Source organism: Phaenicophaeus curvirostris, chromosome 2 (genome assembly GCF_032191515.1).
Source record: "Phaenicophaeus curvirostris isolate KB17595 chromosome 2, BPBGC_Pcur_1.0, whole genome shotgun sequence".
NCBI classification, from domain to species: Eukaryota; Metazoa; Chordata; class Aves; order Cuculiformes; family Cuculidae; genus Phaenicophaeus; species Phaenicophaeus curvirostris.
This window is the reverse complement of record NC_091393.1, coordinates 13,188,299-13,207,280: the sequence shown is the minus strand read 5'-3', so window position 1 is coordinate 13,207,280 and position 18,982 is coordinate 13,188,299.

The window sequence follows — 18,982 nt, the reverse complement described above, 5'->3', positions numbered from 1 at the left end:
TTGCTTTCCAATTAGTAAAATCACAATCAAGAAATGGCCTATAGCATCATGTAAGTTTGTCTAGATTGAAAATTCAAAACTTCACCTTTTTTACTTTTTCTTTTTCACATTTTCTTTTTTCTTCTTCTTTTTCTTCTTATTTTTGTTCTACTCTTCCTCTTTCTCTTCCTCTTCCATGATAGTGCGAATGATGTACAGTGTTTTACTTCTACAGAGAACATATTTTAACAGATTGAGTCTGTAATCATTCTCTTTTAATTATTAAATCAAAGCAAAACAGGTACCAATGTCAAAGAGTTAACACTGGAGATAATAATAATGAAAAGAAGGACAAGTAGTTAATAACAGGCCATTAAACATTGTCTCGTAAGAAAATAACTCAACAATTTGCCTTCAGTGTAAGGAAACATTGGAAAGAAGGGGCTTGAAGGTACCTTCCACTTCTTCCGTAGTCTCACAGTATTATACAATCAGAATAAAAAAGAATCGCTATAAATTGCCAATTTTCTGTCTAAAATTGATTTTTAAAGCCTAGATAACCTTACAAAGACCAACACGTATCTTTTTCTACTTAGCGTATTTAAGGCTTAGATCATCTAGTCATTTTTGTGTTTCCTAAATACAGTAGATTTGGAGCTAGAAAAAGGATGTAGTGAAGGGAAGCCCTGCCTCCAGCATTTGGTGTCACCCTCCTGCCAGTCTGGCCTGGTAGAGCTTGTTTTTTTCCATTAAAAAATCTGTTCTTAGTCATGACTTCAGGTTTTATGTGTTATTGTTCATTCCCTGGCTGACTTCGTATCTACAGTAGCATTATTGGTAGGTACAAAGCAAAGTGGTGCCATGGCAACAGTCAAATTGTAAATTATTAAAGAAAATTAATAACTGGATTGCACACAAAAATTAACTATAAATGCTATTAGGCACCAGTGGAACTAATGTAATTACCTTTGTAATAATTTCAGAAACATTGCAGCTCACTTCTGCTTTGCTTGTTTGGGAAAATAATCTATTATTACTAATGAAACAATCCAGAAACAGTTTGAGCAACTTTTTGTATTGAATAACAACATTTAACAACCATGTAGAGATGGAAAATAATTACAGAACAATCCTGGCTGTCAAAAGCCCAGAGATACTAACAGCCTGAGAAGATGTGTCATGCTAGTTCACTTAGTGTCTGTAGACCTACATTTTCAAGGTCTCTGTGGATAAAGCTGGAAAAACCAAGCCAGCAACTGCAAACAACAAACCCATTTTTGTGGAGCTGACAGTTTAGCTGCTTGTTTAGCACCCTACAAGACAAAAATGTGAAATACTAGTAATAAACATTTACATTCCTTCTCTGAAATATGCCCCTTTTCAGTCTTCCCCATCTCCATCATGCTCTCCTTCTATTTACCCGTCCTCAGTGGCCATGTGCTGTTAGTTTTATTCTCCCAGTTCCTGCCCAAACCCAATGGACATCCCAGAGCCTTTGGACTCTGCAGTTGCTCTAGGCAGGCACAAGCAGCAGAGAGCCCCAAATGGGATGACTTCTACCAACTCCCCCATCTGTTCATCACTGAGCATTTGACAGTTCATAATAACTCATCTACCAGGTAAAGAAAGTACTTCAAGAAGAAAGCAGAACTTCAGTCCCATGTTCTCTGAGAAGGAGCATCACCCTGTGTGACAATCATGGGAACATGGGGTTAAAACACAGCTTGTCCTATTTCTCACCAGCAAGACAACCTGGCTCCTCTAAAGCTTGCTCCACCAAAAATAATGATGACAAAAACTGGGAAAAACTCTTAATACTCGGGTTTGAATTTCTAAAATCAAGATGCTGATGGTGGAATGGCGAGAATGTCAAGCACCTCATAGTAGAACAGCTGTCTCAGAGTGGCAAACAGTGAGTTTTTGAAGGCGCGACCCTGGAGTCTGCGAGCCCAGGGAAAGGTCTGCCATTCTCAAAGGGTGCTGGCACAGTGGGACTTGCTGGGGGCAGTCTGCTCCCTAGCATCACTGCAGGTAAAATATGATGGTCATCTGCCAAAAGAGCCGTGCTGAAATCAGGTGAAAAAATTGAGACACTCATTGGTGATTCATGTATCAAATCACAACAGAATCCCTGCAGGGAAATGTCATTTTCTTCCCACAAAGTACAGCAGAAGAGACACTGAAAGAGCAAGAATAAAGTCCACTGAGCAAGAAACAGCTCTGCAAGGCAAGAATCTCACTTCTGCTCACCTCCAAGAGCAAACAAGCTCTTGTCCTGGGGCTTTTACCACCTTTCTTTGAGCATCCATCTTACACGCCCAGCAAGTAACAGCTCCTTTCCTGAGCTGAGGCCAGGCACAGGGTTTATGAAGATTTCCCATATGAACAGTCACATCCATAGGGAGAGTTATGCTCAGAGCAGCATATGAACTGTACAGTGATGAGGGAATGGACACTGAAAATAGAGATTGAAAGAGCTATTGTTTCAGTTTTCCCAGATTAGACAAACTCTTTAATAGTTCAAAGTGATTTTTTAATGTGTGAATAAATACTGCTTTAATAAAAGGAGTGATATGTCTGTAACCATAGATTTTTTGCTTATTTATACAGCTCCTCTCATGCAATAGCATGAGAGGAGCTGTATAAATAAGCAAAAAATCTATGCGTTACAGACATATCACTCCTTTTATTAAAGCAGTATTTCTTCACACATTAAAAAATCACTTTGAACTATTAAAGAGTTTGTCTAATCAGGGAAAACTGAAACAACTAGCTCTTTCAATCTCTATTTTCAGTGTCCATTCCCTCATCACTGTACAGTTCATATGCTGCTCTGAGCATAACTCTCCCTATGGATGTGACTGTTCATATGGGAAATCTTCATAAACCCTGATGCCTGGCCTCAGCTCAGGAAAGGAGCTGTCTACTTGCTGGGCGTGTAAGATGGATGCTCAAAGAAAGGCTGGTAAAAGCCCCAGGACAAGAGCTTGTTTGCTCTTGGAGGTGAGCAGAAGTGAGATTCTTGCTTGCAGAGCTGTTTCATTGATCAGAGGACTTAACTTCTTGCTCTTTCAGTGTCATTTTAGGGGTAAAACAGTGCTGTAACACAAGGAAGAGGATCTCATCTGTGCTAGTTCAGGACAGAATACTGTATTATTATTATCTGTTGTATTTTGTTGCGCTGTGTTGTATTGTACTGTAGAGTATTATATTGTATCATATGATGGCCACGGTATACATATAAAGTCTACATGGACATAGTCTAAACACAGATCATCCCCCCAAGCCTTTACACATGTTTCAGTATCTTAAAAATATGGCGAAAACTAATTAGATGAAAGTACAGCTGGACTATTGCAGTGTACGTAGTGTAACTGTCATAATTTAGTTTTCTTCCATCTGAAGACGTCCATTTCTGTCTAATCAATATAGTCAATATACTTTTGAATATGATTTACTATTTGGCTATTTACTTACTATGGGGGTGGCTTTTCTTAATAATTGTGGTAGCACGCCATTTAGTCTGGCTTTTCGACTGAATTTGTAGTGATGTAGTAAAAATATTGCTTATTTGTATATAACATTAAAACCAGGGATTCCTAAGGTCTCCTTTCTGTACCAGTAAATCACCATCAGTTTTATTAATAACGTAATGGCAATAGAACAAAGCTCAGAATAATCTGTGCATACTGCTTAAAAGTTTCTGCCACATTGTCTCTGTACATGGGACCTCTAAAGGCACTGGGACATGGGCCACGGAATAGGTGTGTGGCAGAGCCTGTATGCAATCTCAGGAGATTTTAATTCATAGTAGCACTGTTGTTAATATCTAAGATCACAAGAGGAAGAATATACACTGCTGCACTGGAGTCTTACTAGCTGCTACGGTGTTGTAGTTTTACATGTCAAAGTCACCACTAGTTTAAGAGGTAAGTTTGGCATATGGATGCTTCAAGACTGAGTTTTAAATAAGGACTACAGATAATAAAAAAATTTGCTTTGATTTCAGCAATGAAGTCAGTTATTGTTTCTTTTCAAGGGAATAGCTCTTCAGTTTTCAAGAACTTTCATGGTAAGTTTTGGCTTTTCTTCAGTATTTCACCTATGGCCTTGGGCAAAGTGTTTGCTCTATTGTTCTCTCTGACATCTCTGAAATGGAAAGCACTTTTCAACGGGAAATTACATATTGACAGCAGAAACAGGACCAAGGTACAGGACATATTCAAGATAAATGGCTCAACAGGTGGAACAAGAAGTTCAGAGTAACCTTTGTCAAAAACTGGAGGATATTTTCATTATATTATGGAAATGAGAGGTTTGCCCCTGTGTGTATTTGTGTATGTGCACTGCACAGGATTTATGTGCTAATGTTTGATATCAAAGCTCTAGCTGAAGAAAGAATTACCAGTGCAGTACGATAAATGATCAACCCCAAAAACTCCACCAGGTCGTCTTTAGACAACTAAGCTCTAATTCTTACAGAGACTCAGGTAAGTACTCAATTGCTCTTCCCCAACCTGTGGTTTAGTTCTTATTTTCATAGTTAACGCACTTTAATTGCTGATTAAATTTTGCAAGCTTAGCAGAACATTTAGGAAGTGTCTTCTCTCCAAAGAGCATTCACAGTAACCTCAGGGTCCTAATGCCTTCCTGACCACACACGTCCCTATGCTCAACAAAAGCAGTAAATAAACAGGGAGCTTGCACCACACCTGAGACACATTTTAGATGTCATTTTTCTTTTCTGCACATTTCCAATGTTAATGAAGAGTCATATAAACCTCTTGCACTTTTAGTGCAGTGGAAGAGCTCAAGCTGCATTTGATAGCTCTTTCTCAAATGCGTTACTGAATGGAGGGAGTCCAGTGCCACTACTTACAGAAACTGAAGCTAACATTTTTGAAGGTGAGCAGCTAACTATTTAGAGCCCCACTTCAACTTTTTCAAACACTGCTCTAGGTTAATTACCAGCAACACTAGATGAGTCCTGTGCTGAGTGGGATGAAGAGCAGCTTATCCATTAGCTCATTGCAGAAACACTTCCAAACTTCTCAGTTTCTTACTGATGCAATGAACTGGAAAAATCAATCTCTGAGCTACGATACAGATGAGCACAGCAAGCAATTTATTTTTCTGTAGTGCTTTTTTAATGAGAGACAGAAGATTCATAGGAAAAAAATAGTTTTAAACTAGAGAAGAGATTAAACATATCAAGCAGATGATGATCATTCGCCAGAGGATACCTGGGTGACAAGATAAATACCTTATGCCTGACCTGGCCATGGCATAAACCACACTACCTAAGAAGGGCTTAATACTGTTTAGCTTGCAGATGCACTCAAGAATTTCTGAGTGAAGACCAGGATCAAACTGAATATCTCTGGCTTTTGTCTTTCAGCTCCACACTTGAATAAATTGATCTTTTTCCTGTTGTAGTATCAGCCTAGGAATCCACAGTCAGAAAATGACTTAATCATGAAAGACAGTGCAGAACAGCCCATAAGATTTGCTTGATTTTGGCAGCTGAACATACTGATTTGTGTTCACTCTTTGAACTACCTGCAATATGAATAGGAAAGGGGGAAGAGAGAAAAACTCTGTCACATCACCTCAAAGAAGCTCAAGCTCTTCTACTTCTCCAGCTGGGTGGCAAGGCTAACCCTGGAAAGGCAAGGCAGGAGGAGGTGGGGAAGAAGGTTGTTCAGAGGCAACATCAGTCACAGATGGGACTGCAACTCAGTCTGGGAAGATAAATGAAGAATCGTGAGTGATAAATGCTTCTTTTTTAGGATTCTCTTAAAGATTCATTTCTTCTTTGTGAATGATTCATTGTTTTCCTCCTTGATTCTCAGCTATTTTAACAAGCATTTGAAAAACTTTTATTCAGTAATAAAGGGAAATAAGACTTGAAGTCTCATTTCACAAATCATATCTGACATTCAAAATATGCTGAAGTACAAGAGCTTGGCTTTGCAGCAGCTTTTGAAAGAAAGTGTCCTGTGGATCATGCAAACTCTGTTTCCATGCTTTTGGAGCTTGCCGCAATAAATCATCTGAGGGTCTGAGAAGTGAGTATGGTGGCTCTCATGACGTTATAGTGACTCTCCACAACTTGTCCTCTTCCTTCTCTTCTGCTGTTTCATGCACATCTCTGCCTTGTCACAGGCAGTGAAAGAGTATTCATTCTTATTTGGCCACAACTCTCAGCAGCACAGGCCACAGAGGCATTAAGCATATTTTATCTATCCTCTATGAAAATTAAATTCTGAAGAATTTAAATTTAATTACAAAAATAGCTTAAATTAGGTTGAATTTAAACTCAGTTTTCATTAAACCTAAGTCAGAGCTATAGTGTGGCTCCATACAGGCAAATGGAGAGTAAGATACTCTGATCTATACGTTTTCCAACTGACCTGGAATATCCTCTCCTTTTGCAAGACACGCTTTCAAAAATAGCTATACAATATAACTAAATAATGTAAGTAGGTACTGCTTATACCAAACCCCACTCTTTCTTCCCAGCTGAGCCTCAGAAGTTTGTTGGTAGCTCTTGCTTTTCCAGTCACCGCACAATACTGGCAGTAACTTCAGAGATTCACTTGGTTTGATGAATGTTCTCAAGGCCGAAAGGAAATGTGAAAGGACTAGAAAGATAGTTATATCTTTCATTGATGTGTTACTTGTTTGTTTAGAGTGAAATACCTACACAGAAGCTACAGTTTATGCCAAGGGTTGTGAGAACATTTCCAGCTGTGAAGGATCTAAGATAGTCCCTTCTTGTCCAAAATATTTTATACCTCAGAAAAACCATTTGTAATACATGTTTATTGGAAATAAAATAAGTACAGTCTAGCGGGTTTTTGGACCCTTCCATCCACATCCCATATTCTTCCCAGGCCACTTTGGTATCTTGAGACATTCCTGCACCACCTTCTCCTCATGGCACTACATAGTCAGTCACCATCATCCAAGATCTGGAAGCCATCCAATGTGGTTTCATATGAACTCAAAAATGCTCAATTACAAGACAGGAAAGTACAGGGGTTTGATAAGGGCATATCTGCTGATTAATTCAATTACCCAGATGGAGTTGCCATAGTCATAACCCATATCAGGAATCCTTATAGTTTTTTTCTGCCGGTGTTATTTAGTGGATTTTAAAAATGTGTTAGCAGGTATTTAAACAAGGAAGAAGTTGCAATAGAAATGAAAATTTATAAATCACAGAATCACAGAATCCCAGTTGCCTGTAGAAGAAGAAGTTTTGCTTTTTTATCCTCAAGAGTCAGAGTTTGATTGCTAATATGGCAGCATTTGTCCAGTCAAGGCCAAATCAAATAATTAGCAATAGAATTTCAGTTCTATGAGAAGTTCCAAATGCAGCAAGCTGTGCAGTTCCAAGAAATTTTAGGGATTAGATTTCCACTGTGGTAACCTAGTAGTGATGCTAACCTCAGAGTCTGACAAAGACAGCAAAGTGTTGAGGTTGTAATCACCAAAATGACACTCCCTGAGGGTGACAATGCTAATGACAATGCAACAATCAGTCCAGCACTCACATTTGATCCTCTCATGGAAAACAGCAGGATTACATAACGGTAATTCAGCTTCCACACAGCAAAATACTGCTTAATCACGCGATTTCAACACAAGTACCTGTATTCTGCACAGTGACTGGGTTGCATACACACCTGTGCATCTCCCATTTCCCTCTCTCTACTACAGGCCAGTCCAGCCATTTTGCAGTTTTAGGTCTTATAACTCCAGTTTTGGACCAAGTAAAATTAATCTGAAGTGAAACTTGTTACCTGTTTTTTTTCAAAGTGGAGCTATCCATTAAGTGATAAAAATTATCTTTTAGATCAATTTCCTCAAGCGTACAGCCATATGAAGCTTATAAGTGTGTATATATATATAGAATCATAGAATCATAGAATAACCAGGTTGGAAGAGACCCACTGGATCACCGAGTCCAACCATTCCTATCAAACACTAAACCATGTCCCTTAGCACCTCGTCCACCCGTGCCTTAAACACCTCCAGGGAAGGTGAATCAACCACCTCCCTGGGCAGCCTGTTCCAGTGCCCAATGACCCTTTCTGTGAAAAATTTTTTCCGAATGTCCAGCCTAAACCTCCCCTGGCGGAGCTTGAGGCCATTTCCTCTTGTCCTGTCCCCTGTCACTTGGGAGAAGAGGCCAGCACCCTCCTCTCTACAACCTCCTTTCAGGTAGTTGTAGAGAGCAATGAGGTCACCCCTCAGCCTCCTCTTCTCCAGGCTAAACAACCCCAGCTCTCTCAGCCGCTCCTCATAAGGCCTGTTCTCCAGCCCCCTCACCAGCTTTGTTGCTCTTCTCTGGACTCGCTCCAGAGCCTCAACATCCTTCTTGTGGTGAGGGGCCCAGAACTGAACACAGGATTCGAGGAGCGGTCTCACCAGTGCCGAGTACAGAGGGAGAATAACCTCCCTGGACCTGCTGGTCACGCTGTTTCTGATACAAGCCAAGATGCCATTGGCCTTCTTGGCCACCTGGGCACACTGCTGGCTCATATTCAGTCGCTGTCAACCAACACCCCCAGGTCCCTCTCCTCCAGGCAGCTTTCTAGACAGATTTCTCCTTGACGGTAGCTGCACAGGGTTGTTGTGCCCCAAGTGCAGGACCCGGCATTTGGCCTTGTTAAACCTCATGCCATTGGTCTCTGCCCAGCAGTCCAGCCTGTTCAGATCCCTTTGCAGAGCTTCTCTACCCTCCAGCAGATCGACACTTCCACCCAGCTTAGTGTCGTCCGCAAACTTGCTAAGGGTGCACTCGATGCCTTCATCCAGGTCATTGATGAAGACATTGAACAGGGCTGGACCCAGCCCTGAGCCCTGGGGAACCCCACTTGTCACTGGCCTCCAGCTGGATTTCACACCATTTCCCACCACTCTCTGGGCCCGGCCATCCAACCAGTTTTCCACCCAGGAGAGTGTGCGCCTGTCCAGCCCAGAGGCTGACAGTTTCTCAAGCAGAACGCTGTGAGAAACTGTGTCAAAGGCTTTACTGAAGTCCAGGAAGATACATCCACAGCCTTCCCCTCATCCAGCAGCCGAGTCACTTTGTCATAGAAGGCGATCAGGTTAGTCTGGCAAGACCTGCCTTTTGTGAACCCATGTTGACTGGGCCTGATCACCCGGTTCTCTTGCATGTGCTTCATGATCGCACTCAAGATCACCTGTTCCATGACTTTCCCTGGCACTGAGATCAGACTGACAGGCCTGTAGTTTTCTGGGTCCTCCCTGCGGCCCTTAAAATACATATAATATATAAAATATATATATATTATATATATATGTATGTATGTATGCATGTATAAATTATATTGCTAATTCAACAATGTCTTCGCCTTCTGTGATTCCACAGTTGTTTCTGCCATAATAGGTGAAATTCAGGAAATGTTTCCATCTCAGTAATCAGAGGTGCAAAAATGACCCACAGAATACATAATGTTTCAGATATCTCAAACTATCTGAACTGTACAACTGCAAATATTTCTTCTGAGATTCCAGCTGGCTATGTTTTTCTCAGACAGCCCTGTGGATGCTCCCATCCTTTTTTGAAAACTTTCTGAAAACATCCAGATCCAGAAGAAAACTTTGCAGATTTATGTTTTCAGATGAAGTTCTAGCTAAACACCAAGGTGGAACACACTCGGCAAACTCCATGGAAACTGTCCTATAACTATAAAAAGCTCTCAAAATCAAACTGATCTATCACATTTAAAATCTGAGCAACATTAAATTATGCATTGGTGTTTTGTTGTGCAGTGACATTTTTTTAAATGTTAGCTGATTTCAAAGTACTGCAAACATAGAATATTAAACACCAGAATTCCCTGTGATGGTGCTTACCCTTTAAAAAGCAGAGGGTTGAAATTTATTTGTTTTAGAAGAAGAATTGCATGGGGTTTTGTTTTTTAATAAATATCTGAAATTATTACCTACCAGAGGCACTATAAATACTTTTCTTTATAGATTTGTGGTAGAAATTTAAGATGCATCCTGTACTGCAGGAGCCAGAAAAATTACTATGAAGCCATAGATAGAACTAACTCTTAACCAGCAAAGCCAGTGTTCACAATGACTTTGAGAATCCATAGGATCTTAACTTCTTGCCATTAGGTCATACTTGCATCACATTAACGCTGCAGATGAAAGTTGAGGAAAATAAAGTCTTTAACATCTTGTTAATAAATGTGGTGGTGAGTTGTATTCTCTTTCTCCTGCAGTTAATAGACATCTGAGATGGAGACCATGTCTTGAGAGCGATGCCTGGCTCCTCCCATCACAGACTCAGGATGAACAGGTCTGAGTTACAAATATTTCTCAAAGCTGGCCCATGGCTTCTTAGTACAAAATTATTTGTGGCAGAACAGCAGCACAGCAAAGCAGGGCCAGGTTGGAGGATGAAGCTCAGTGCATTTTGAGGGTAAGACAAGTAAAGGGCAGGTATTTCTCTCCTCTCATCAGCTGAAGAAATCTCACCTAGAGTACAGATTCCTCTTTCCTAGCAGTAGCCTTTCCCTCCTTAGCCCTCGGGTCTCCCTCAAGAGCAAGCCTAGTTCTCCAAAGCTCCAGCTCTGTCAAAGTCAAACGCAGGATGCTGGCTTTCCTTCTCCATTATTTTACCACTGCCTATAGCCTGTTCCCACACAGGTTTGCCTTTCTGTCTATGCTTAAATCCGTCCCATTGTTTTTATTTACCGTGTATATTGGGACTTTCAAATGACAGAGCAGTAATGGATAGACAAGGAATAAAAGAGAAAATAACAACACAATATTGTTAGCATGAATTAGAGGGGAAAATAGTTCAACACATTTTTATCTGTGCTTATAAAAGGAAAATACACCCCCAAAGGTGTGCAATTGTACAAGTACAATTGCAAGTACAAGCCAAGTTTGGCAACCAGTCAGTTTTCTGATTAGGAATTAATTTCTCTGAAGTAATCACAGTGAACAAAAAGAGAGCAATTAATTATATGCAGGCTGCCAGGTAGTAAAGAGGCTACAAAGAGAGCCTCAAACCTGAACCAACCTAGTTTCAGCAACACGAAGCTCTACAGGAGTCATTTCACCCTCCCAAGGAGAAGGTGACCATGATATGTGCCCTGTCACTGCCTGTCTGCTTCAAGCATTTAAGTCCCTCGGGGCAAGCAATGCAAACTACACACCAGGCTGCACACATGGGGACCACTCACAGTAAAACAACAGTGGGCATTTGCCTCCCGATCAACATTAGTAGCCCAAGAGCAGAAGCACTCAAGTTGTAGGAAATACAGCTTGCACTTTTCCTACCCAGTTCATAGCAAATATTGGGGTACAGCTCTTCCACTTCCCAGAGGCAGCCTTACCAAGCAGTGGGCTTTTCTTCCCCACTCTGTACTACTTTCTATAAAGTGATGTATGAGGTGTGTGTAAGCAGTAATTTGAGCAGGCATGAGGACACCTGTGTTGTCTCAGCCCAGACTTCACAATCAGATTATGAGTTTTGGCCTTACCTCTGCCTAGCCATAATAAAATTAGCATTTTTTTTGTCCCTCCTAGCAGTGAGTAATGAGAAAGAAACTTGCATTGGACCAGAGCAGAAGGTCAATAATGATACAAGGTGTTTTTCATCTCTGAGATATACGTTTTTACCCTACCCCTTTTTCTTCTTATTCCATCCAAGCAGAAAGAGGAAAAAAAGGTAATTTCTTTTCTTCTGCTGCTTTCCATCAGGCTTCTGTATTTACCCTTCGGCAGGGGGGGGGAAATACAGTTTTTATCACATTTTGAGTCAGCAAGACAAAACCAGCCAGGCAACATCCACCAGTCAGTTTGCAACACAGAGTGACAAGCGACGTGAACAGCTCTCTGTGCTGCTGGTGGTAAAGTAACAGCTGGCAGACCTTAGCCTATTTTTGGTGAAAGGAGAGCCACAAACGTAAATAGTTATTGTCTGAAAAGTTACAGAAAAAGCTGGATTCAGCTGTGGGGCTGCAGTCAAAATCCCAGGACACAAAATGACAATGTTAGTACATAAAATCTGCAGAGTGAAACTATGAGTTCTATCCTTCTCTAGCTGAAACAAGCTCTGGGTGAAGCCAGACAAGTTCAAGTGCTTGCTAGCACTTTCACATGGATCAGATCTCTCTGCTGCTGCTTCAGGGTTCAGTCTTAGAGGGCGTTGAACTCCAAACACCAGCTGGGCTGTCTAGCCTGGCCATTTTCTGTTGAGACAGTAAAGCCACGTAAGTTGGTTATATGATCTGGATCAGAGTGAGTTCTCAATCACAGAAATATCCTCTGTATTGCTGTTGTTTATCCCAGTTTGCAGACCAAAAACCTTTCACATAGGTCATATTCAGTCTCCTCTCATTCGATTATGCCATGAAAATTGCCAGTAAGCTCTGTTTGTTAAACAAAGCTGAGTGACATTTCTAAAAACCTTTCTTCATGGTCAAACTTCATCATTATGACTTCAGCAGCTGAATGCACAAAGCTCAGAGGGATTTAGGAGCAGCGATCAGCCACTCGCTCTCTTCTGCAGAAATCCTTGCAGCTTTCTCATTCTCAGAATGTCAGTGTCCCTTCTGCTGCTGCATTAAGCAACACACTGGTTGGTGTTTGTTCAGCCTCACTCCAGGCAGAAGGCAAAACTCTGTGCCTAATACAATGATTAGTTGCGTATATAGGGTACAAAATGGACCTGACATGAGGACATGGGAAAAGGTAGCAAAGGAGCTGCCGCCTCCATAGAAACTAATGTGATAAATGAACAGGATTCCCAACCATGTTGCACCTTTTATGTTCAGACAGTCTTTCAGATCAGCTTAAATTTGAACTTCTGAGAAGTGTTTTAAAAATTAGGTCCAAAATTTTGACCAAGATTCAGTACATGGAAGAAGTCACAGTGAAGATATCAAATGTCACACAATGGTTTTGGTAAGCTTCTATATTTGCTAAATCACTACAGCTTGAGTCCACAGACTGCAGGAAAGAAAAAAAGGCTTATGTAGGTCAATCGGAATGTTTTTCTGCTGTCAAATAGTGGTTCAGATTTGACTCCTCAAGTGAGGCAGATGCAAGTATGTAGGAATCAGTGATAGCAAGGTAGACCTGTTTGATACTTCTTTGACTTGGGGTCCTTGAACTGACCTTGGGTTGTAAGAGTGGGAAGCTGAACAAAGAAGTGAACATCAGAGGTGCAAATCAGGGTGGAGACAGCATTTAGGGGCAGCGTGTGGGGTTTTGGAGATCAACCAATCAAATGTTGATGCTGGTGCTTGCAAGCACGAGGACAATAGGCCTGGGCCAATCAGGTTGCTATGGGGAGCACGTGGACTGATGAGCAAAGGTATATAAACCTGTAAGGTGCAACAATAAAGGTCTCCACTTTACATCTACCTGGAGTCCATCTCGTCAATCATTCCCGCGCAAGTAGAATTTAGATAAAGACTAGGGACTAAATGTATTTCAGCCACTATCCAGCCTTACTGTAACTTCTTCCAGTTCCACCCTAGCAGATAAATAATGCATGTTTTCTTGTTTTCATAATTCTATAGTATAGCCATTTATGTTCCTCCAAGGCCAGAATCTACAGCCAGGGATGCACGTTAGCACCAGGCACTTGAGACTATTGTCATCACATTGACAGTTGCCACAAAGCCTTGATTCCTGAAATACCTAGAAGTTTCAGCATTGTAATTAATGGCAGAAGTTTTAGATCTCGTCAGAAATTTCCTACCAGAATCAATATAAGGAGGTCATTTTCAAACCTCAGTGAACAAAAATCTAACGAGGCCAATAAACTATCCTTAGGAGAAGAAAAAAACACAGAACAGATATTATGAGAAAATAATTTGAAATTATTAATTTTACTACCTATATCTTTTAATTAATCATTCAAAATATGAAAGTCCAAGAACTAAAAAACATGTTTGCTAAACTTCTTCACCATTGATTTTTAAACAGCCTCAGGTCACGGTCTTCTTCATCTTTGAGTCACCTATTGAAATAAGTGATGTGCCAAGTATGGAATTTATCAGCTCAAACTCAGAATCATGCCTCACTTAGTGTTTAAATGATTTATATTTCTGATTTTGAGGTGCATCATTTTACTTCATGTTTCACTTTGGACAGATGCCACTAAATTTGCCTAGAGGGGCTGTATTCAAAGAAGTGAAAGATGGTATTGCATAGATCTCTCTCTTTATTACTCTGCTTCTGAAACATATAAAAAAAAAAAGCTCATGATTGAGTAGAATACCACTGGGAAATGAACTATAGAGCCCTGTTGACTTATGTTTTATTGCACTTAATACTTCAGGGGTGACGCTGCCAGAGACAAGTGTGTAAATTGCTGTGTCAGCTTCTTTCTCTACAGAAGTGAGCCAGCCTCAGATCAGGGCTGAAGAGCAGAATGACCTCTTTCCCTAAGGTCTCTCCCCAAGGCATTCGATCTTCTGTTGCCCGTCAGCCTCAGAGCCAGCTGATGTTACTTTGGAAGCACTGTGCCATTCTGTTGCCAAATGCCTAGCTGAGGAGAAAAGTAATTAAATTAGCAGAGTGACAGGGGTGGAGGGAATTGATATCAGATGGTTGAGTGACTCTGCTCTCCTTTTGTAAAAAGAGCTCCCAGAAAGCCCCAGACAATTTGGAAGCTTTAAACACTCCTCACGGAAAAAAGGAAGCTGAGATGAAGTTACTGGTGATTCTTATCAGGGAGGTTTTTTTGCATATGTCATAGGCATAGAAAACTAGTGGAATGTTCGCATTTATTTACTGTTGAGTACAAGGCTACAGGAGCTCATTCAGCAAATACCTTGTAAGTTCCAAAGGAAAGAAGAATCAGCCAGAAGATTTTCTGTTCATTTTCTGATTCCTAGATCTCTTATTTGAGAGATTTGACAGGATGGGTGTTTGGCTGTGGATGCTACACTGTTTGTGATATCCAACCTAAGGATTCAAACTGAAGCCCAGGAGGAGTTTGCTCATCCCATACAGAAATGGTTCTGTTATCAGCTATCAGCTGACTCAGTAAGTGAAAGCACTTATTTTTCTAGTTTATTCAGCTTCTGATATTATTTAATATTCGGAGTTAGAAGAATTAACAGCAAAGAAGTTTTGCTTGCATCTGTGCAGTTAGTCAGCAGCTCACCTTCTGGTCTGGAATATTCACCACATTTTACTATGAAAAAGCTCTTATTTCGTTAGGAAAACACAAGTCACAATTGAGATTCACAGATAATATTACCTATTTAAGAACAGAAAATAGCAATTCTGTCAGCTGCCATCTGATGCTATACCTCTGAAAGATCTATGTACCAAATAAAGCTTCTGCATGTTTACTACAGCTATGTAAATAAAAAAGAATTTATCCATGTTTCCAAACAGTATCTTGTGCTCCATTTATTGGACAGTAAACCTTCTTGTTCATCTATTAGTTCTTTATTCCATTAAACAAATAATTCTGAGTAAGGTTGTTTTGTATGATTCACTGTGAATGGATCTGACAACATTTAGCCATTATCCTCTTTGCAAACAATCCTGTCTTGTATGAAAGTGTCAGTTATTCCCGAGAATAAGAGAGAATCTTAGTGAATAAAGAAATGTCTGTTCCAGGTAATCCAGAAATAGGTATCTAATCTCTGCTTGGCATGTGACTAGCTACATTTTACACTATTCTGTTTCTTCTCCCTAGACAGATCTTATTAGAGATTGAAGCATAACAACAGTGAACAAATAGTAACCATCTAAAACGAGACAGCATTCTTCTCCCTCTGCATCTATGACTTTCTTGACATGAATACAAGTATTCAGACACGGAAAAAAACAGTGTTTTACTAACAGACCTTCACTGAAATGCTTAGTATTAAATACTTTGTGCAAGCAACCATTCAAATTTCTAATAAATGTTCACAATATTTTCCCTGTATTTCCAGTATTGAGCATTTTAAATTGCTGTCATAGTAGCTTGTGCATTTGCATCTCTGCTGCTAGATAATAAGGTAAGACAGGGTGTCAGATCACAGAATTACATAGAATAGTTTGGGTTGGAAGGGACATTTAAGTTCATCTAGTCCACCCCTCCTGCAATGAGCGGGGACATTTTCAACTCAGTCAGGTTGCTCAGAGCCCCATCCAACCTGACATTTGATGTCTCCAGGGATATGGCATCTATCACCTGTCTACGCAAACTGTTCCAGTGTTTCACCACCCTCACTGTAAAAATGTCTTCCTAGTACCTACTTTAAATCCACCTTCTTTTAGTTTAAAACCGTTACCCCTTGCCCTATTGCAACAATCCAAACTCTCTCAGCCTGTCTTCAGGGTTCCGTTCCTCTGACCATTTTTGTGGCCATCCTCTGGACCAGCTCCAACAGGTCCATGCCTTTCCTGTGCTGATAGTTCCAGGGGTGGGCATTGCATTCCAGATGAGGTCTCATTACAGCAGAACAGAGGGGCAGAACCACCTCCTTCAACATGCTGGCCATGCTTCTTTTGATGCAGCTGAGGATGCAGTTGGCCTCCTGGGCTGTGAGCACACACTCATGTCTGTATTTTCATCCACCAGTCTCCCCAGGTCCTTCTCCACTAGACCTGCTCTCCATCCCTTCATCCCTCAACCTGTATTGATACCAGGAGATGCCCCAGTCCAGGTGTAGGATCTTGCACTTGTCCTTGTTGAACCTCATGAAGTTCATACAGTCCCACTTCTTGAGCTCATCCAGGTCCCTCTGAATTGCATCCCATCCCCCAGGCATGGCAACTGCACCACTCAGCTTGGTGTCATCTGCTGAGGGTGCACTCAGTCCCACTGTCTGTGTCATTGATGAACATATTAAACAACACTGGTCCCAATATGGTCTCCTGAGAGACACCATGAGTCACTGATCTCCATCAGGACATCGAGCCGTTGGCCACTACCCTATGGATGTGACCATGTAACACACTCCTCATCCACCAAACAGTCTATGCATCAAACCTCTAATTTAGAGAGAAGGATGTTGTATCAAAGGCCTTACAGAAGTCCAGATAGGTGACATCTATTGCTTCTTCCTTGTCCATTGATGTAGTCACTTCCTCAAAGATGGCCACTAGGTTGGTCAGGCAGGACTTGCCCTTTGTGAAGCCATAGCTGTCTCAAATCACCTCTCTGTCCTCTATGTGCCTTGGCATAGCTTCTAGGAGGACCTCTTTTCATCTTTTTTTTCTATGAGAATAATTTTTCAGTCTTGCTTATTACAGGTTAGGGGGCTGCTGATGCTGAGAAATGACAAGGGTGCATGTATGCACATTGTCACAGGAGAGTGCTACACTCCCCAAATTCTCACACTTTTATCCTGATGAACCATGAAAGAAGTTAATACTTAAACTCAGTGTTCGCAGAACACTTACATGTGAAGCTTTCTTAGCTAAGCCCTCTCAGTGCCTCCAGGTTTCAAAACATCACAGAAAACACACCTTGACCTCGAGAATTTAGGTGATTATTTAGGTATTCCAATGCAGTTTTTGCTAGGCTCAAACAGAGTCTTCTAAAAATTTGGGATGTTTAATTTAGAGTGCTATGAAAAACATGCTAAACCGAATACTATCAACCACTTGGTGAATTTGAGTAATGTTGAATGGCCTTTATTATGTTCTGCGCCCCTATACGTTCCAGTATCATCATCTTTTATTGCCCTCTTATTACTCTATAAAGTGAGGGAAGACAATATGTTTTCAGAACAGTTTCAGAACATACAAGTCTAACACACTCATGCTTTTTTAAAAACTACTAATTTTAGAAAGGATGAGCAATTCTCCATTTTCTTTTTAGGGTGATTGACACATTCATTTTCAGTCACATGTCTATGAACTCTGATAAGCATTATGATATAAGAATACTTTCCCACATTACAGCAGCACTTTCATGCGGGAATAAATGCAGTACTTTGCCTAAAATACCAATTACACTGTAGCTAAAAGGTAAGCGGTATTAGTATCTATATAGCATTGCTGCTGCATGTTATTGAACAGCCACTTAACTACTGTTCTGTTTGACAACTGTAGAGTATAATTATATGTTACTTGAAAATGTTTCTTTTGCAAAGTGCCACTACAAAAAATCTTTTTCTATTTAAAGAAGACTAAAACACTTCAAAAAAAAAAAAAAAGCCCTGCTGTGCTGAACATTGCATTACAACAAAAGTAAATCTGTCACTAATCGAATATACAGTGATAAATGTTACTACTATAAAAGTTCTATGGGATTGAACTTGGAAAGAGGACCCAATGTCCAGTTTGCAGCATTCGCAAGAGTATGTGGCGGTACAAAGAAAATGGTAAATGAAGAGGGAAGCAGCAAACTCTGCAGGGCTAAGCTCAGGACTGGGCGCAGAAGCAACAGGTTGTAACTTAAACCCTCCCACTGACTCCTCATTCACCTTTAGAGAAAATGCAACCTCACTGCCCTGACTTCACCGGTCGTGGAATAGAAATAAAAGCTTCTTCAGAAGGTCGTTAAGAGGAAAAGCTAATCCTGTGATTACAGAAACACTCGCTTTTCCTAGTTTCAGCCCTAAATAATATTTGTGAATCATTTGTGGCAGGACTGTCTGCAGACTTTACCCACAGCTTTGAGCATCAGCCTGTTTGCATGAACTTTTGCTCAGGGCCAAGCTTCCTCTGCCTCCCTTCTGCATGGCAGAGTTACAATCCAACTGTGCTCAAAGGCACGGTACTCTCCTTTCTCTTAGCCTGAGCTCAGCACCCTAGAGACAGAGATCATCTGCTTTCAGCATTGCTAATGGAGAATATCAACAGAAATAGAGGAGACTTTTTGGATGCAATATAGCCCCATGGGTAAAAGTCAGAACAACAAGGTCTAAATATGATTATTGTGTATTTCCCTGAGCTCTCACTCCAGACCCATTGCTGCAGGGCTATTTGCAGTTTTTCCTTCACCATCTGGTACCAGCCATTGTGTCCACTGATTTCCAGA